The 21,289-nt window shown below is 44.4% G+C and overlaps 1 non-coding gene and 1 pseudogene across 1 annotated transcript; both read left to right on the forward strand.

The window, feature by feature from the left end:
• The first annotated feature begins 8,334 nt into the window (after positions 1-8,334).
• LOC128579050 (sorting nexin-31-like) overlaps positions 8,335-21,289 on the forward strand; it is a 59,508-nt pseudogene continuing 46,553 nt past the window's right edge.
• On the forward strand, positions 19,983-20,174 carry LOC128579208 (U2 spliceosomal RNA). Its single transcript, XR_008378082.1, has one exon. It is a non-coding gene; the product is annotated as a U2 spliceosomal RNA (small nuclear RNA).

Genomic DNA, 21,289 nt, shown 5'->3' on the forward strand with positions numbered 1-21,289 from the left:
ACCTGGCCTGGCCCAGGGGCTCATGCCTTAATCCTGCACTCTGGGAGACGAGGAGAGGCGGGTGGATTGCTTGAGTTTAGGAGTTTGGAAACCAGCCTGAGCAAGAGAGAGACTTTGTCCCTACTAAAAATAGAAGAAAACTAGCCAATCATGGTGGCCCGCTTTTGTAGTCCCAGCTACCTGGAAGGCTGAGGCAAGAGGGTTGCTTGAGCCCAGAGTTTGAGGTTGCTGTGAGCTATGATGATGCCCTGGCACTCTACCCAGGGAAATGGAGTGAGATTCTGTCTCAAAAAACAAAAAAGAAAAAGAAAAAAAAGATTTCTAAGCTGCATGGTATTCTCTTGGCGTGGTGAAAGACGCTTGGTTTGGGGGTTCCCAGGCAGCACTGCTTCTGTCCTTGTACTTCACAGGTTTTAGGAGAACAGTGCCTCCATCTGCACACGCCCTCCCTGCTCTCAACAGAACTCCCCAGGCTCAGGAATGACTGCCTGGCAAGTCTGAGCCTGACGTCTTTCCAGGCCTGCTCTCCAGCCTCTTAATGTCTCCTTGTGGAGAGTTGACATACAAAAGGTAAAGAACCAAACTCTAGCAAGTGAGGAAGGAGAGACAGGAAGCCAGGCCAAGCCACCTGGAGAAGGGGGAACCCAGGATATCAGGGAGGGACATCAGAGGGGATGTTGCTGGGGAAGTTCCTCAACCTCACTGTGCCTCTGCTTGTCCATATCCACTTCAAGGTCGCTTTGAGGATTAAATGTGTTAGTACAAGATCTGTACAGTGGATGCTGTTTTCCACTGAGAAAACCCTTAAACCTTTAGCTGGGCTTACTATTCTTATTGAATTATTATTAAGTAGCAATGGTTGTCCAGACTTTTCTACAACTTGGATGAAATTTTCTTCAAAAGCATTTTGATCACATTTGAGAGGCAGAAAACTCCTTCCATTAGTAGATGTGGGGTAACTCTTTGGGTGGTCTTTAAAACACTGATGGTCAGGGCTGCATTTAAGTCATCGGGATTGACATCCATATGACTATAATAATTTTATGACATATGTTCATTTTATCCCATTTCTTGGAGGAAGGTCATCTGTTCGGTATCCTTCTCACTGAAACTATTCATCTTTCCACAGCAGGTGCCTGCTGCCTGCCCCCACCCCCAGGCCTCACACAACCTCATGGCAGGTATCCCCTGCAGTCACTGGTGGCTGGTCAGGGTACTTGGAATAGGTCAGGCTCATAAAGGACGTATGCACCAGGCCTCCAGGAAAACAATGTGCCAGACAGACTCTGATTTACACTGCCCCCTTGCTGGCACCCTCAGAAATCCAAGTCACTAATTGGAAGGCTGTTTGGTGAGCATAGGGTCACAGCTGAGAAAGCTGAGTGGTTTTGAATGCTACTTCATCTTGGCTAGACAAAAGCCTGATGACCTTTCCCAGCCCTCTAACATCAGGAGTTAGAATCCCCCATCTTCAAGATGTATCTCTTCCTCTTGGACAGAGCTTGAAGGAACCCTGGCTTATTAGAAGCTATTTCCTAGACATTCCACCCACAAGGGCCCTGAGGAGTCCACAGCCTTTCCCAGACATTCCCAGGACAGGAAAACTGGCTGGGTTACAGATCTAATCTCACTCCATTCCTGTCACCTTCACCACATCTGCCAGGGTTTTACCAATTCTCTATAGCATGAGCCCAGAGGTCCTCTAACCCCTGTTTCTTTGCCAGATGACTGTATCCTTTCCTATGACTCTGACCTTCATCTGTGCTCCCTTGACTCCCAGTCCCCTCCTCATCCCATCAGCTGACCCCTCCGTCATGTCCAGCTTAGCACGTCCAAGCACAGTCTGGGCTTCCCACCCGTAGCTCCTGCCTCCCTGTAAGCCTCTCCCACCTGAGCCCAGAGGCAGCCTGGGGTCCCCTTCCCTTCCTTTTGTTTACTTCCCATCCCGATCAATCCAAGTCCTATGCCACTTGCCCTCCCCCCCCCTTTTTTTTTTTTTTACAATTTAACAAAATACTGTTTTGTTGTCAGGTACAATATATAGTCGTATGTGATCTTTTTGTCAGTGATCTTCCTGAGTGAGGTGAATTGCTGTTGAATATTTGCTCTTGCACCTGTATCTCTTCAGAATTCAATCCCTGGTTCAGTTTTCACCGCTGGATGGGGATAGAGCAGGGTCACATCTGGCAACACTTGCCAGCAGCAACCATCATCCATGAAGGGAGGCTCTAAGAGAAAGGAAACAAAACCCTCTCTCAGGATCGAGTGTAAGTAGCTGGACTTGGCAATACATCATGGAAGATGGAAGATGACAAAGCAGTCAAGGGCCAAATGACAAGTTATGAATGCCTTAAGTGCTTATCTTTCGGCTTCGTGAGGACAGGAGCCATTTCTAACTAATTTTGGAGTTTGTGTTGTGATCCTAAATAGCATATTTATTTATTTATGTATTTATTCCCGCCACTTCCAGCATATGGGGCCGGGACCCTACTCCTTTGAGCCACAGGCGCTGCCCTGTTTTTTTATTTTTGAGACAGAGTCTCACTCAATAGAGTGCTGTGGCGTCACAGCTCACAGCAACCTCCAACTCTTGGGCCTAAGTGATTCTCTTGCCTCAGCCTCCCAAGTAGCTGGGACTACAGATGCCCACCACAATGCCTGGCTATTTTTTGTTGCAGTTGTCATTGTTGCTTAGGTGGCCCAGGCTGGGTTCAAACCCACCACCCTCTATGTATATGGCTGGTGCCATAACCACTGTGCTACGGGAGCTAAGCCTCCTAAATAGTTTTGTTTGTTTGTTTGTTTTTTAAGGCAGAGCCTCAAGCTGTCCCCCTGGGTAGAGTGCCATGGCATCACAGCTCACAGCAACCTCCAACTCCTGGGCTCAAGTGATTCTCCTGCCTCCATCTCCCAAGTAGCTGTACAGGCACCCACCACAACGCCGGGCTATTTTTGGTTGCAGTTTGGCCGGGGCCGGGTTCAAACTCACCACCCTAGGTATATGGGGCCAGCACGCTACCCACTGAGCCACAGGTGCCGCCCTCCTAAATAGTTTTTAATCCACCCCCTTTGACACTGCTCTAGCCTAGGCTTCTTTCGCACAGTGACAGCTTTTCCTGGGACACTAGCCCCGCAATGTGATAGGCACAAGCTCAACCAGAGTTCCAGGTTTCTTTGCTGCAGACATCTCAGAGCCCCGAATATACAAAAGCACTTTGTGACCCTCTAAGAGGGGGTCATTACAGGTAATGGCACCCAGACCTCCAGCTCCGGGGCTCCCAGTTTTGGAGAAGTGCATTATAGGAACTTACTCTACAATCTCTTCTCATGAAAAATGTCCCTGCTGGCCTGACTGCTTCTGGTTACAGGACAGCACCTCCCCGCATTCTTTGCACACTCACCAGAGGATCCATCTAGAATGTACACTGTCCACATCCTCTCCCTCTTTAAAACTACAGGACAAATTCCAAGTTTCTTAGCCCAGCAGTTGTAGCCTCCAAAATACCAGTCTGCCTCCCTCTCCAGACTTAGCAACCACTTCTTCAGGCCTCACTTTTATTTCCCTACAACCGCAAACTCCTTAAGATTTTGTGTGTTTTTGTTTTGTTTTGTTTTGTTTGATCATCCCAGGCTTTGGCTGTGTTGTCTTCCTAGAATGCTCTCAACAATTAACTCACCCTGTAGATCCCTCTCAAATATCCTTTCCTGCCACCCCCTCCTCCGTCCTGCTGGGTTAATATCCCCTCTGAGTGCTTCCTGGCACAGTGGACACCACTCTGCCCAGGAGCTCCCCTTGGGGCTGGTGGTTAGCACTCTGTGTATGTATCTGCCTCCCGTGGGCTGTGAGGCTGTCAGGCTTGGTCATCTCTTTCATCTTCACCTCTCCCACCTTCCTCCTTCAATCTCCCCACCTGACCTGGTGCCTGCACGGAAGCCTGTGGGTGGAGCTGAGCTGCTCAGTAGGGAGGGTGGGTGGTGGTCGCTTCTGCAACAGCTTGATTCACAGCAGTGTTATTTTCACAGAGTGATCTCTTCCTGAGGTCATCCCCCAAATCTGGGGACCCTTAATTTTTTAGAGTTTCCTCTCAGTGGTTAAGAACAGAATGAAGAGGTTTTTTTATTTTTATTTTATTTATTTCTTTTTTTTAGAGATAGAGTTTCACTTTATCGCCCTTGGTAGAGTGCCATGGCGTCTCAGCTCAAAACAACCTCCAACTCCTGGGCGTAGGTGATTCTCTTGCCTCAGTCTCCCGAGTAGCTGGGACTAAAGGCACTCACCACAATGCCCAGCTATTTTTTTGTGGCAGTCGGCCGGGGCTGGGTTTGAACCCGCTACCCTTGGTATAAGGAGCCAGCGCCCTACTCACTGAGCCACAGGCACCGCCAAGAATAAAGAGTTTTTTTGATTGGGAAGTGATTAGAGATAAGGACTTTGGAGACTTTCTAGACTGCCTGGATTTGAATGCTGACTCCCCTCTGAAAAGTTGCGTGACTTCAGGTGAGTTATTGAGTTCTCTTTTCCCAGTTTCACCAGCTAGAAAACAGGGATGACCTTCCACTGATCTCATGTGGTTGTTACAAGGAGAAGGTGAGTTCGGATATTTCAGCATGGAGTGCCGTGCCTGGCCCATGAAGAGTGCTGCATAGGGTCAGCCAGTCTTGGTATTAGTTTCAGGACCCTGTCCACCAGATCACAGATCTCCGTTCCTCGGGGATTCACTCCCTGTGTCTCCTCCTCACAGACACGCATGGCAGGGCTCTGCCCTCTATACTCTGTGTGAGGCTGACTGTGGTCACAGGGCCAGGACAGTTTTTTCTCATGACTTTTTATGGCAACAGAGTACCACAGCCTGGGTGGCTTACAACCACAGGAGTGAACTATCTCCCAGTTCTGGAGGCCAGAAGACTGAAAACAAGGGTGGGCAGGGCCGTACTCCTTCTGAAGGCCTCAGGGCTGAATCCTTCCTCACCTTTCCTGAACATTTGGTGGCCCCAGGAGCTCCTTGGCTTGTGGCCGCACAGCTCCTCACTCTACCTCCATCTTCACAGAGCCACGTCTGTGTGTGCCTGGGTGTCCTTTTCTGTGCCTTACAAGGACACTGTCATTGGATTTAGACCCACCCTAATCTTGTAGGATCTCATTTTGAGCTTTAACTTAATTATATCTGCAGAGACCCTCCTTCCAGATAAGGTCCCATTCTAACGTTCCACATAGATGTGAATTTTGGGGGGACAATATTCGACTCACTAGGTTTAGATGTTCTGGACCAGAAAATCACCCAGGAACCATGGAAATTTCAGAACTACCGGTACAATTTTGCAGTTTCTTGTATCCTACCATTTTGTTTATTTCTGCAAATTCCAATGGACCGGAGGGCATTCAGCACAGCCCAATACAGGTGAAGTCATAACAGAGAAAGATACACAGCCCAAGCTTTCTAGCCTCATCTTTCTGACTCTCCCATCTGACCCTCAAGGGAGTGAAGAAGACACTGACCAGGTGGGAAGACTTACCTGGACGCATCTCATCTCATGGCTCCTATCTCTTTCTGTGTTTGCTCTAAAAAGCTGTCCACCAACCAGGAAGCTCTTCCATGTTTGTTCAAGTCCCTTATACACACGGTCCATGGCTTTGACCAGTGGAGTAAGGCTTCCAAAGCCTGAGCTATAAGAAAAGATAGAGCCAAGGGCACCATCATGCACACTGGGTAGGCCCCTGTAGTGCTGGCTAGAGCACCAGTCAGTAGGAGCCACATTGCTGGCTCTCTCATGGTCCCTACTGCACTGCCCATTCCAGAGGCACAAGGGTGTGAAGGACTCAGGAGAGAGACTAAGTTCCACAGCCAGACAGAGTGGTTACCAAAAGAGTGGGCTACCAGATATCAAAGGACCAAAAAGAGACTACACAAAGTAGATGAGATGAGGCACTCAAATAATGGTGAAAAAGCTTAAGTAGCAGTCAGTTGTGAACCTGCTCTGAAATGCTATGTGCCACACTACAGAAATTGCGTCTTTTTTATCTGTAAACTAGGCTTAGGATCTGTAATGTTCACCAACGTCACTGCCCATAACAGGCACCCAGTGGCTCCTGACTGAATGAAGGAAGGCTAAGCTTTTACCGAATGCTGACTGTATGCCAGGCATAGAGTAAATTACCCGTTGGAAACAATATAGAATTGATTTCTAAACTGAATAAAAATTTATTTATTTAAGATTTAGTAAAAATTTATGTATTTAAAACTGCATTAAGAATTAAAAACTGTAAAGGGCATGCCTGTGAAGTAAGGGTGCAGGTTTCCCGAGGCCCCCCTGAAAAGCAGCCTCCCAGAGCACAGACTCGTGATGCCGGCCACTTGTTCATGGTCCCATGTCGCCATTGCAGATTCTGCAATTCAGAGCCCATTCCTTAATTGCGCCATGCCTCAGTCTCTCCAGCTATGAAAGGAGGATAATATCAGTATCTACTTTAAGCACTTGGGAGCATTAAATGACTTCACCCATGTAAAGTGTTCAGAGCAGCATCTCCAATAGCGTCAGCTACTGTTGTTACACACGTGCTTAACTCTCTGTCATGTTCAAGTACTCGATTTTACACAGTGCAGAGTGCACAGAGGGAGCTCAGTAATATTCCCTGACCACTCGGTCAGTGAATGAGACCTGAGAGCAGAGGTCAGGATGGAGGAGGACAGGGACTTGTGTAGAGGCCTTTTCTGTTCCGATTCAGCTTCTGGGTTGGAATAAATGAAAGGAAGGCAATGGCCCTGTATGGACATCGCCATGGGGTGTAGCCAGGGCCCCAGCCATCCACAGGAGCAAGAAAGTTCCCTGAAGGCGGAGGCCACCTCTGGGCCATACCAGCCTCCTCCATTTTGCCCTACAGATTGGATCAGACCTCGGCATCTACCCAATCAGCCTCTGCCCCAGAAGGCTCTAGAAGAGGCTGGGCCTCCAGATCAGAGACGACCCACAGGCAGGGGAAGACCCTAAGGCCAATCTACCCTGGGCTGAAAATTCCCTTGAAGTGAGTACAATTATTAATACGATTTCATAGAAGCAGCAACTGCAGCTTAAAGAGCCCACTAACTTGCCCAAGTCCTCTCAGCTAGAAGCCGCTAAGTGGGGATATGAATTCTGTTGCTCTTCTCTTAACCCTCTACCTGACACCACCTCCCCTATGTTGCAATTTCCTTTTCTCTAAGAACAGAACTAGTCCCTAGCTCATAGTTACTGTGAAAATTAAATGTCACAATGTCTTCTGGGCCCACACACAGTAAGCCTGCAGGATAAACAGGAAGTGTCCAGCAAGTGTTGGCTCCCCTTCCCTGATCTCAGACACCCTCTGGAGGCACTCAGCTCTTACCCTGGAGATGATGAGCATTTTTAAGGACTTTCAATGATTCTGACTATGAAAAGATGGCTCTGTGACCTTGGGAAAGTTCCTCCACCCACTAGGCCTGTTTTGTCCTTGATAGGATGTTGCTCTAATGTTTACCAGGAAGAGTAACGTGTGGATTAAAGGAGAGGAGGGAGGAAGGATGAGCCCATGTAAAGTGACCAGTGGACTGCTGGACCTGCTCAGGACCTGGGAGCTGCTCAGGACCTGGGAGCTTGACTCTGCTGCCTTCTCCACCTGTGACCGCGGCAAGGCAGGAAGAATTCTCTTCTGATTTAACTGAAGCAAGAGAATTAGAAGGACTATTTTCCACAGCAACTAAAAATGAGAGACTGTTGAAAGAACTTGGAAAGGGTGGTCCACAGAATAAAGTGTCGGTGTGAATCCAGCTAACTGGGCGCTGGCATCTGTTTGAAACCAGGGCTTCTCGGAGACGGAGACCGATCCAAGCCACTTCTATTTTTTGATGTTTCTTGTATGCTAAGAGAGAAAAGGGTTTAAAAAATACTAAAGTAGGGTTACATATATTGCAGCGTATCTAAAGTGTTACATTTAACGACCACACAAAAAATTGAACCTGGTGTAATTGGGCTAGTCATAGGGTAATTACTAGATTTATGTATTTAAAAAAATCTTAAATTCATAATGTACTGCAGGCGGTGTAAGCAGGTAATGGACACAAACTTTTTTCAAGCCCCATACGGTACGTACTTGGGTAAAATGCCACCAGCGCATGGTGCACTAGGAGCGAATGGGGCGGCCCTGGGCGCGCCCCGCCCCCACCCGTCCTGAACGCCAGCTACTGGGGGGGCGGGGACTAGGGGGAGTCCCACCTGGGCGACAGCTGCCCAGCAGCATTCGCACCGCCCAACTCAGACCGCGGAGAGGCTGGCCATCTCCGGTCCGACTCCCGGCGCCGCTCTGCCGCCACCTCTCCAGCCATGAAGATGCACTTCTGCATCCCGCTGTCCCAGCAGCTCCCCGACACGCTCGGGGGCGCTACGTGGTGCGCCTGGGGCCCGGGGCGGGCTGCGCAGGGCGGGGGCCGGTGGCAATGGTCAGCTGCTCCCCGCGCAAACCCGGGGCGGGGTGCCTGTGTGTTTGCAGCTGTACTCCGTGTATCTGGATGGCTTCCTCTTTTGCAAGGTGCGCTACAGCCAGCTGCATGGTTGGAATGAACAGGTGAGCGAGTTGGAGGCAGGTGGGGAAAAGTGTGCAAGGGCTTGGGTCGTGTGACTCTGGCAAGACTCTGGACCTTTCAGTGCCTCAGGCTTCTCATTTGTGAAATGGGTTGTAGCAAGAGTAAGTGTGAATTGCTTGCCATACAGCCCCACAAATACTTGAAGACTTGTGGCTCCTAATTATTTACAGCTGTGAGATGTGGGCCCCGGCAGGGCACTGGGGTTCTGGTGGACTCCATTTAAGTGCCCTCTGTTCCCCAGGACAATGCCCCTTCCCCTTCAAAATTAAGCAAGCGGAGTCTAGACCAACGTATAGAGTTTTAGGAAGCTTATGCAGGGATATTTAATTTCCTCTCTGGTCTAGGTTGGTGGCTCACACCTGTAATCCCAGCACTTTAGAAGGCCGAGACAGGAGGATCACTTGAGGCCAAGAGTTCTAGACCAGCTTGGGCAACTTGTGAGATCCTCATATCTACAAAGAATAATTGAAAAAAATAGTTAGGCATGATGGTGATGTGACTGTAGTCCTAGCTTCTGGGGAGGCCGAAGCAGGATGATTGCTTGAGTCTGGGAGTTGGAAGCTGCAGTGAGCCACATTAACACCAGTGTACTCCAGTCTGGGCTACAGAATGAGACTCTGTCTCAATTCAAAGGAAAAAAAAAAGAAAAGATAATCTCCTTTTCTCTACAGTTTCTTAAGCTTACCCTTTAAAAAGGTGTGTCTCCATTTTTGTTTTTAAATGGCCTTATTCACAAGCTGTAAGTATTGGCAGGCTGGGAACCCAGGAAACAGACGACTTATCAAGTTAGAAGGCCATTTCCTACCTTAATTACTCACCCTGATATCTGGACAGTACTTTCTCTGAGAGGCAGACTGATTTATTAGTCCATTCTAATAGGTTTTATTGTTCTTATACTCTTATAAGTCATAAGTCTTCAAAATGAATCAGAGGAGTGAATGGAAGTTTGAAAATAAACTTTACCCTCCTTCCCCTGCTCTATGAATTTTTCTTTCAGTTTTAGATTCTGAGGAACACATACCTAAAGTTAAAAAGAAAAGTGTACAGAAGACAGAAAAAAAACTTGCCCAGAGGCAACAGCTATTAGCATTCTGCAGGAGAGTCTTTTCAGACAGTCTGCGGGCTTCTAGTGAGCGGGCACACCAGTTTACTTAGACCTGTCTTCTTGTTGATGGGCAGCTCAGTTTGATTTTTCTGCTACTAAAATGGTCACTACAGAGAGCCTTCTTGCTTATACACCATGGTACATTGGAAAAGTCCTTTTTTTTTTTTTGAGATGGTCTCACTTTGTCACCCTTGGTAGAGAGCTGTGGCGTCACAGCTCACAGCAATCTCAAAAATTCCTGGGCTTAAGCGATTCTCTTGCCTCAGCCTCCCAAGTAGCTGGGACTGCAGGTGCCCACCACAAAGCCTGGCTATTTTTAGAGACGAAGTCTCACTTTGGCTCAGGCTGTTCTTGAACCTGTGAGCTTAGGCACTCCTCCTGCCTTGGCCTCCCAAGTGCTGGGATTACAGGCGTGAGCCACCACACCTGGTGAAAAGTCCATTTTAAAGGTATGATTAAGTATCTTTGGTATCCACAAGAAAGCAGTTGCAATGTAGTTATTAGTTAATTTGAGTGGTCATCTTTGTATTAGTAGTGCCTGCAACACAGTATAGAATGTAGAGAGGCAGAGGCATGGACTCAGACTTCTGAAAGGTGAGACGCTACTTGCAAGTAAGTAGGAGGAGTGAGTAAGTGGGGATTTATGAGGAATACAGAGACAGGTGGAGGGGAATCTGAAAGGGAGAGAAAAGAGGCTGTTTTAGGCATTTGGAGGCAGAAGTTATGGTACCATCTCCCACGCTCTTCTGTCCTGCAGTGTGATGTGGGAAAAGGGAGGTAACCATCTCCAGGAGCAAATCAGGAGGCAGCAGAGCGCTGGGACAGATCCACTGGCTGAATGCCTCACCTCTCCCTCTGCCCAATTTTCTCAGTAGAAGTAAGAAGCAAGTAGGTCGTTATGGATGTCAATCTCCCAGAATGCTTGTGAAGACCAAGGACCAGTTTCTCTCAGAGCCTGGCGCATTAAACACTCTCAGTAAACATTAGCTGACTCAGAGGCTTCAGGAATCCCTGAATTTGGCCCTCCTTAACCAACAGACTCAGAGAAATACTTAATTTCAGGAAAACAAACTAATCAAACCCTAACAGGTCCAGAATCAGAGACATGAATTGTGTAAACTTTTATTCTTCATCTTCTATTTGAGAAGTCATGAATAAGAAACTTTTTTAGTCACAACAGGGGCCCTTAAATACTGAATTGCTACAGCTTAGAGCCCCCAGTGGGGCAGGCAATAGATTTTATTTTTTTATTTTTTTTTATTAAATCATAACTGTATACATTGATATGATCATGGGGCATCATACACTCGCTTCATAGACCATTTGACACATTTTTATCACAATGGTTAACATAGCCTTTCCGGCGTTATCTCAGTTACTGTAAAAAAAACATTTACATTCCATCTTAGGATTTAAAAAAAATGGAAGTGTTCATTAAAATCTATTAATGAAATCTAATTAAATCTATAGATTTTAATGAACACTTCCATTTTTTTTAAATCCTAAGATGGAGATTTCTTTTTTTTTTTTTTTTGTTTTTTGTAGAGACAGAGTCTCACCCTATGGCCCTCAGTAGAGTGCCGTGGCCTCACACAGCTCACAGCAACCTCCAACTTCTGGGCTTAAGCGATTCTCTTGCCTCAGCCTCCCGAGTAGCTGGGACTACAGGCGCCCGCCACAACGCCCGGCTATTTTTTTTTTTGGTTGCAGTTTGGCCGGGGCCGGGCTTGAACCCGCCACCCTCAGTATATGGGGCCGGCGCCTTACCGACTGAGCCACAGGAGCCGCCCAGATGGAGATTTCTTTATCCAGTTTCCAATTTCGTTACACTTTATGTTTATCATTTCCCCCTTTTCATATGAACTACTACATTTTTAAAGAAACGATTTAGATCTTAGATGGTTATTGATCTTCTTAATTTTAAACATTAACTAGCGAGCAGTTACCATGTGCTGAGATTGGTGCCAAACACTTTACAGGTAATAGCTTCATTTTTATAAGCATCTTGAGCTGGGATTATAATTAGTCCCATTTAACAGATGAAGAAACTGAAACACAATTTTTCTGAAGTCATAGAGTTAGTGTTGTGGTCAGGATTTGATTTCCAAGACTTACATTGTGTGGTTTCTTTCTAAAGTTGACAAAATAAATTGTGTCATTGAAATAATGAGTCAAATGACTGAGTTCTAAACTAACATGTTTGTACTATATTTTGGAATAATGTAATAAAAGTTCCCAATTTTAGGGGTTCAGTATGATTAATTTTAGTAAATGTATGCGATTACCACCATCATGATCAACATTTTAAAAAGTTCTCTCACTCTAAAAGTCTCCCTTATCAGGACCTGGAGCAGCGGCTCATACCTGTAATCCTAGCACTCTGAGAAGCTGCAGCAGGTGGATTGCCTGAGCTCAGGAGTTCAAGACCAGCCTGAGCCAGAGTGAGACCCCCATCTCTAAAAATAGCCCGGCACTTTGGCAGGCACCTGTAGTCCCAGCTACTCAGGAGGTTGAGGCAAAAGAATCAGTTGAGCCCAAGAGTTTGAGGTTACTGTGAGCTATGACGAGCACTCTTCTGAGAGCAAGAGTAAGACTGAGTCTCAAAAAAAAAAAAAAGTATAAAAGTCTCCTTGTCATCTTTGCTCTTGATCCCTCCAGCCACCCTTGGTCCCAGGCAACTAGTATCTACTTTCTGTTATGACAGTTTCAGGCACAGGATTTTGTTCAAGCTGCCCAGCCCATTTTATAGATACAGAATCTGAGCAAAGCTGCAAGTTAAATCTGAATTTCAGATTTTCCACTGGTATAAACTATTTATAATGTGCTAAACAGTTTATAGTATAAGTATGTTCCATGTACTATTGGGGCATCCTGTATTTTGTCTGGCTACCCTAAGTCTGAGACTTAAAGATTGGCTGACCTTTCCTAGCCTCTTCTCAACTAGTTTTTATTCTTCCTATTCAATAGAGGGCATGAAATGGCTAAGAATTCTTTTTTTTTTTCTGTTCAGACACATTTTTTAATAGGGAAAATAGATGTAATGGGCTTAAAAGCAATCAGATGCTGAAACTGAACAGGAGGGTGAGAACTGTGTCACTTGTCACCATGGCTAACAATGCAATGGAAAAAAAAACAGTAACTAAGTACAAAAATAGCCTGGAGCTCCCAGAGAGAGTTGCCTACTTCCAGACAGGTGTGCATGGTGGGTGCCCCCTGCAGATAGTGTGAGGTCAGTTCCAGGTCACTGAGGGAGATGGGAGACCTGAAACAGGGGATGAGGGGATGTGGGTTCCGGAGGAGAGCTGCTGGAGCCAGAGTCCGGAGGCCTCACTCCAGGTTGGCCTCCACCTGCTCAGAGCACTGCAACTTGTTATGCTCTCATTGGCAAATGGCATTGGCATACTCCACCACTAGCTTATCCATCCACGTCAGGGGCTCGGGGAACAGCACAGCACCCTCAAAGAAGCCCACGTGGCCCCCATGTAGAGGCAGCACAAACATGACATTCTCCCATTTCTCTGAAAGAGATTTGGGGATAGTTAGAAGACCTTCATGCACCAAAGGGTTCTCAGCTGCATTAACCAGCATGAGAGGCACATACATCGTGTGCAGGGATCTCATGCAGCTTTCTTCCTCCTAATGTGCCTCCAGGGAGTTGTAGCCATGAAACTTCCTCATCACGTTGTTGTCAATTTGCATCAGGGATGTTGCTGTGTAGAGTTGGCTCAAGTCTGTGTCCTCCAAGCACTGGGGTTTCTTAACTTGGTCTCCAAAAAGAGCTTGCGGCATACTCAAAAGACACTTCCAATCTGTCAAGAATTACATGATGAACCTTTTAGAGTAATCAGTAGCAAGACCAGGCCCTTCAACAAAACAAATATTCCTTGGGAGTTCTTTTGACTCAACAGGTGCAGGAAGGTAAACCGAGGACGTGAGGCTAAGAATTCTTCACCCGATTTAGTACAAAGCACTGTACAAAAATAATAATAACAAGGCTGTGTGTGTTTGGTGAGTATAAGTTTATCTCCTGGGAAGGTCTGCATCCTTATAGAGTGGTTTTCATCCTATAGAATTAGCTGATTTATTCATTTACTTAAATGTTTACTGAGTTTCTGTTATATGCCATGTACTCTGTTAAATTAGGTGCAGACAGTGACTTTGAGGTTTGGCTTTAGGAATCAGATTTATACTTGGTTGGGTAACTCTGAGGTTGAGGAGCAGCCCCTGGTGCAGATAAGGTAGCCCCTGGTCCACATCAGGGTATGTGGAGAGCTAATGCACAAAGACTGGACCTGGGAAAGAGATGGCATGTCTGTGTGAGCTCAACTGTCCCCCATGGAGATTCTCTTTTGATGGGGTCAAACTTGTGGAGTTGATGGTTGACTTTTGGCTGACTTAACTACTCCGTTTACTGTTTGTTTATTTTCCCTCTTAGACCAGTATCAGAGAAGGGCGGGAAGAGATGCCTTGAGAAGTCAGGTCAGGTTGTAAAACCTGCTGGGAAGGTTTGCTCTGTGATAGATGTTAGAACCTTGCTCCTTGTTGCCTCTTCCCCGACTCTTGGCCTCAGCTCTGCATCAAGATGCTCTCCTGCAGATGGAGAAGACAGGCAGCCTGTTGACTCAAGGCTGCTGTGATTAGCACCAATTTGAGAGCATCTGTGACATTTATGAACACATGCCAAAGAAGATAACTGCCTTTTAAAGATCATTTAATCAGTTAATCAAGAGATAATTGCATGCAAGAAGACAACTTTCTGTTTCTATTTAATAGAATTAGTAGAGATGGGGGTGCATAAATCCCAGGTTGTTTGAGCAGCTCTGCCTGGGTTGATACTCCACCTGAGATGTCTTTGGACATCTGTCATAGCAGAAAAATGTCTTTGAATTTAAAAGAAACCAAATTGTTGCTGTAATATTTTATACTAGGAGAGGTTGCAAGTTTAGATGGTTACAGATATTACAAGTAATTTATTACTTCTTTTTTCCAAAATCAATTTTAGGTCATGATTTTCTTTTTCTTATTTTTTAAAATTTGTTTTAGAAATCTTTTTTAGATCATGAAGTTGGGCAAATAACTTAAGTGAGGTGAGGGATAGTGGGGTGTGGTGGAATAGTTTTAACAAATTGTTGCTTGAGGGAGTGTGACCCATTCATTTAAGATGTTTGGATTTTTAAAAATAAGCCAGAACATCAGGGTTTTTTTTTTAATAAACTATTTTTTGGAGAAGTTTTGGTTTACAAAAAAGATAGTACAGAGTTCCCACACAGTCCACATCCTATTCCTTCTATTATTAAGATTTTCCATTAGGGCCCTGTGCTATGGCTCATACCTATAATCCTAGCACTCTGGGAGGCTGAGGCAGATGAATTGCTTGAGCTCATGAGTTCAAGGCCAGCCTAAGAGTCAGACCCCATTGTACTTAAAATGAAAATGAAAAACTGAGGCAAGAGGATCTCTTGAGCCCAAGAGTTTGAAGTTGCTATGAGCTATGATGCCATAGCACTCTACCAAGGGTGACAAAGTGAGACTCTGTCTCAAAAAAAAAAAAAAAAAAAAGATTTTCTATTAGTATGGTACATTTGTTACAGTCAATGAACCAGAGATACCTGCATTTATTATCAAAAATTTGGGTAGGGAGATGGGAATCTTGCTGTGTTGCCCAGGCTGGTCTCCAAATCCTGGCCTCAAGAAATCTCCTGCCTCAACATACATAGCCACCACACTCAACCTCAGATGTGATACATTATCACGGTGGTGATACATTATTATTATTACTGTTATATTAACTACAGTTCATAGTTTATTCAGACTTCCTTTGTTTTTTGTTTGTTTGTTTGTTTTGTTTTCTTTTGTTTTGTAGAGACAGAGTCTTACTTTACCGCCCTTGGTAGAGTGCCATGATGTCACAGGACTCACAGCAACCTCCAGCTCTTGGGCTCACTCTATTCTCCTGCCTCAGCCTCCCAAGCAGCTGGGACTACAAGCGCCCGCCACAACGCCCGGCTATTTTTTTTTGTTGTTTTTTGGCTGGGGCTGGGTTTGAACCCGCCACCCTCGGTGTATGGGGCCAACGCCCTACTCATTGAGCTACAGGTGCCTAATGTCTTATTTCTGTTCCAGGATCCCAGCCAGGGTACAACATGACATTTAGTCATCCCATCCCCTTAAGTTCTTGACAGTTTCTTAGCCATTTCTTATTTTTAATGACCTTGATAGTTTTGAGAAGTACTCGTCAGATATTTTGTAAGCTATCCCTCTGTTAGAATTTGTCTTATGTTTTTCACATGATTGGACAGGAATGATAGGATTTGGGAATGAAGACCCCAGAGACAAAGTGCCATTCTACTCACCATATCAAGGGTACCTGCTATCAACCTGACTTATCCCTCTAGATCTCCACCCCCATCACCTGGCTGAAGTAGTGTTTGTCACATTTCTTTACTCTAAAGTGATTTTTTTCCTCCCTTCCATAGCGCCCTCTTTGGAAGGAAGTCTCTATGTGCAGCCCAGTCTTAAGGACTGAGGATTTATGGCCCCCTTCTGAGGAAAAAGCATCTGCATAAATTATCTGGTATTCTTCTGCACAGGAGATGTGTCTATTCTTTCCTACTTATCTTTCAGTAATTGTATCTGTAAGGACTCCTGGGTATTTGCCTTATACTTTGGGTTATACATTTTTGGTTTTTGTTTAGTTTTTGAGACAGTCTCACTCTTGCCCTGGGTAGAGTGCCATGGCATCATATCTCACAGCAACCTCAGTCTCTTGGGGCTCAAGCAGTCCTCTTGCCTCAGCCTCCCAAGTGGCTGGGACTACAGGCACCCACCGCAATGCCCAGCTAGTTTTGCTACTTTTAGTAGACGTGGGGGTCTCACTCTTGCTCAGGCTGATCTCGAATTCATGAGTTCAACCAATCCACCGGCCTCAGCCTCCCAGAGTGCTGGGATTACAGGTGTGAGCCACGGTGCCTGGCCTGGGTTACTTTCTGGAGCTACAAGATGCTCCAGGCTCATCTTGGGTATCTCCTGCTTGAGTGCCAGAGTCCACCACTGCCCCACAGATCCCTGGTTGCTTCTCTTGGAGAATGGTATTAAAAACAGGGATCTGAACCCTAAGTATGCTCGTTACTACTGCAGCGACAGAGCAAGGAAATACATGTGTGTGTACTACCCATATATACAGGCGTATTGATAAATATTTCTATATGTAACCATCTGTGTCTACATTAAGGTAAACATGAAGTTGTATTAATGTATCTTACGCTAATGCATTGCTACTGGGTCTTCCCAGTAACTACAACAGTGAGAAACCTGACTTCCACTGTCTGCCATTCATTTACTTAATTGTTCGATTCTGTATGTAGACGCAGGAGAGTCAGAATGGCTAACTCTCATGGGAAACAACTTTATCAACTAGACTGTGGTGGTTATACCTTTAGTTTGACAGGCCCCATTCATTTCCAAAGTTACTTAAGGTCAGTATTTTTTCCTCATGACTGTCAAGGATGTGGTTTCATATATTTTTAGTATAGTTTTATAACATTCTGCATTCTTTCCTGGGATTCCCCTAGTCTCCTAAATGATTTTTTTAAAATACACGTGTTTGCATATAGTAAGCTTCTATTGTAAAGTTCAGTGGATTTTGACTAACGCACAGTGTCGTGGATCCACAATGGTAGTATAATATGGAATAGTTTTATTGCCCTAAGAAATTTTGTGTGATTCCCCTATTCAGTAAAATCTTGGTGGCTATTGATCTTTATATAAGTGTCTATACTTTTTCCTTTTCCAGAATGTCATATAATTCAAATCATACAGTATGTAGCTTTTGCAGACTGGCTCTGTCACTCAGCAATACGCATTTAAGGTTCATTTGTGTCTTTCTATGGTTTGGTAGTTCATTGCCTTTTATTGCTGAATAATACTCCATTGTACGGATACATCACAGTTTGTTTATCCACCCACATATGGAAGGAGATATTTGTTGCTTTCAGTTTTGGGGGATTAGGAATAAAGCTGCTATGAATTTTCTTTCACTTTTTTTTTTTTCATTTTTACCATTTCTATCAATCCTGGCCTAACTGCTATGAACTTTCACATGCAGGTTTTTGTGTGAACATATTTTTCAGATCAGTTGGGTAAATACTTATGGCTGTATTCTATAGTAAGATTATGGTTAGCTTTATAAGAAATTGTCAAGCTGACGTCCAAAATGGGTGAACTGTTTTGTACTCCCTATAAGACATAATTAAAAATTTTTTAAATCACAAAAATAAGTGTTGGCATCACATTCAAATTCTCTAAAAATCAAACAAATGATAGCCACATAAAAAGCATCAGGGGGCTGTATTTTGCCCAAAGACAGGCAGTTAATAAACTTTCTGGACATGAGACTAGTACTGTCCAATAGGACTTTCTGTGCTGTGGGAAATGCTCTATCTTGCTTTGTCCAATTTGATACCAACTGCAACATTTCATGCGATTACTGAACATTTGAAACATGGCTTGTAAGACTGAAGCATTAAATTTTAAATTTTTATTTTAATTAATTTTTTTTGGTTGTTGCAGTTTGGCCCGGGCCGGGCTTAAATCTGCCACCCTCAGTATATGGGGCCAGCACCCTACTCACTGAGGCACAGGTGCTGCCCTTTTATTTTAATTAAGTTTAAATTTACTCACTGGTGTCTATTGGCCACCATATCACATGGCACAGTTCTAGGTTATCATAAGGATTTGGGCTTTTACTAGAGCGAGATGGGAAGCCGTGGAGCCTTAAATTATCTGACTTAAGGTTTTTTTGTTTTGTTTTGTTTTCTTCAAGTATTGTCTTAGAGGCTGTGTTAGGATTAGACTGAAGGAGCCATGGTGGAAGCAGAGAGACTTGTTGGAAGGTCGTGGCAATAATCTAGAAAAGAGATGGCAGTGGCTTGGCCTGGGACACTGGTGGTAGGGGTGGAGAGGTGTGGTTAGCTCCTAGATGTCCTTTAAAGTGAGAGCCCATGCAAGGTAAGTATTCGCCAAATATTTACTGTATTTGTGACCAAGACCGTGGAATTTTTTTTTTTTTTTGATAGAGAGTCTCACTCTGTCACCTTCAGTAGAATGCTGTGGTGTCATAGCTCACAGCAACCTCAAACTCTTGGGCTCAAATGTTCCTCTAGCTTCACCCTCTGGGGTAGCTGGGACTACAGGTGCCCACCACAACACCTGGCTATTTTTAGAGACAGGATCTCACTCTTTCTCAGGCTGGTCTGGAACTCCTGAAGCTCAAGCAGTCCACCCACCTTGGCTTCCCCACCTTCTCATTCCAGGCGTGAGCCACCCCGCCCAGCCTTTAAAGACCATGGAGTTAAAATTCTTGTCTGTTTGCAGCCTCATCTCTCTTAAACCTGCTTCATTTTCTTTAACCCCTGACTATAGTATTATAATAAGAGTTCAGCCTTCTTGCTCAGAAGGTACCATGTTAAAAACCTGACTAGGTTTCTGAGTTTCTTTTTTCTTATTTTAAAGAACATAATGCTACTACCTTCACGCTGCCACTGCAACTGCAAGGAAGACATTGCAAAAAGAAGAGTTTTGGTTCTTACTTTAAAAATTGTTTTTCTTTGCATCTACTGTTAAAGTTTCATAAAAATAATTACCAGTATGATCATGGGTCATGTATGGTTGGGTGGGAGGGAAGGGCTGGACTGGGTTTTAGGGATCGTACGTCAATAGGAATTCCATCACTAGCAGTGTCCAATAGAAATATAATGTGAACCATCTATGTAATTTAAAATTTTCTAGTAGTCACGTTAAAAAGAGTAAAAAGAAACAGATGGAGGCTGGGCATGGTGGCTTGTGCCTATCATTATCACTCATGCTATCACTCTCGGAGGCTGAGGGTAAGGATTGCTTAAAGCCAGAAGTTTGAGACCAGTCTGAGCAAGAGTGAGACCCTGTATCCACAAAAAAAAAAAAGAAAAGAAAAATTAGCTGGGCATAGTGGCAGGCACCTGTTTTCCCACCTACTTGGGAGGCTGAGGCAGGAGGATTGCGTAAGCCCAGGAGTTTGAGGATGCTGTGGGTTCATTACGCCACTGCCCTCTAGCACTCTAGCACAGGCAACAGAGAAAGATTCTGTCTTTAAAAAAAAAATAGAGGAAGGAATGAGGATTAATTTTAGTTTATTTTATTTGATACAATATATCCAAAATATGATATTATTTAAACATGTAAATGATATAAAAATTATCAGTGCGATAAGATGATTCACATTCTAATTTCTTTGAAATTTAAACTGGATCGCTTCTCAGCCTTTTGGCTAAGGTCAAGTGTAATATCTGTTCTTATCAGTTTAATATCTGATACATCCTCTATCTGAGGATAATGTATTAAATGGAGTTTTGGAGCAGGGAGTTGGAATAGAAGCTTGCTCCATCCACTCCACAAATTGACCCGGTATTGCAGGAACAGTCCTCCCCAACTTTTTCATATGGCTGAGTGTAGTGGCTCACACCTGTAATCCTAGCATTCTGGGAGGCCGAGGCAGGTGTATTTCTTGAGCTCAGGAGTTCAAGACCAGCCTGAGCAAGAGTGAGACCTTGTCCCTACTAAAAATAGAAAAAACTAGCCAGGTGTTGTGGTAGGTGCCTGTAGCTACTCAGGGGTCTGAGGCAAGAGGATTACTTGAGCCCAGGAGTTTGAGGTTGCTGTGAGGTATGATGATGCCATGGCACTCTACCCAGGGCCAAAAAAAAAAAAACAAAACAAACCACTAGAGTGCAGTTTATGCTTACAGCTCGTCTCAATTCAGACTAGTCACATTTCATGTGCTTAGAAGCCACAGGTCACTAAAGGCCACCACGTTAAATAGCAGAGCTGTCAACATTTGTCAAGTTCATATTTGGTGGAGGAATTAAGTTCCTAATTTTCACCATTGATATCAGATATTTGTGAAATAAGAAAATAGTGTGTGATATGAGTGCATAATATTATAAAACAGATGAAAAATAAAAATGCATCCCCATTCTACTACCAAACTTAGACTGGAGTTTTCAGTCTGTGATAAGTCTAGAAACATCTCCAGAACTGAGAGATGCTGAGATAAATTTCTTATTAATGAATATATATATATATTTATCTCAGTATATATATATACTGAGATATTCCTTTGATAAGGAATTTATATATATATTTATCTCAGTATATAAATATATATATAAATTCCTTATCAAATTATAAATTAAATTTATTTAATAAATTTAAATTTAAATTTAATTTAAATTTATTTATATAAATTTATTATATAAATTATAAATTCCTTATCAAATTATAGGCTGGGCTCATGCCCGTAATCCTAGCACTCTGGGAGGCCGAGGTGGGTGGATTTCCCAAGCTCATGGGTTCAGACTAGCCTGAGCAAGACGCAAGACCCCATCTCTAAAAATAGCTGGATGTTTTGGCAGGTGCCTATAGTCTCAGCTACTCAGGAGGCTGAGGCAAGGGGATCGTTTGAGCCCAAGAATTTGAGGTTTCTGTGAGCTATGATGCCAGGGCATTCTACCAAGGGGGACAAAGTGAGATTCTGTCTCAAAAAAAAAAAAAAAAG

This window comes from Nycticebus coucang, chromosome Y (assembly GCF_027406575.1).
Source record: "Nycticebus coucang isolate mNycCou1 chromosome Y, mNycCou1.pri, whole genome shotgun sequence".
NCBI classification, from domain to species: Eukaryota; Metazoa; Chordata; class Mammalia; order Primates; family Lorisidae; genus Nycticebus; species Nycticebus coucang.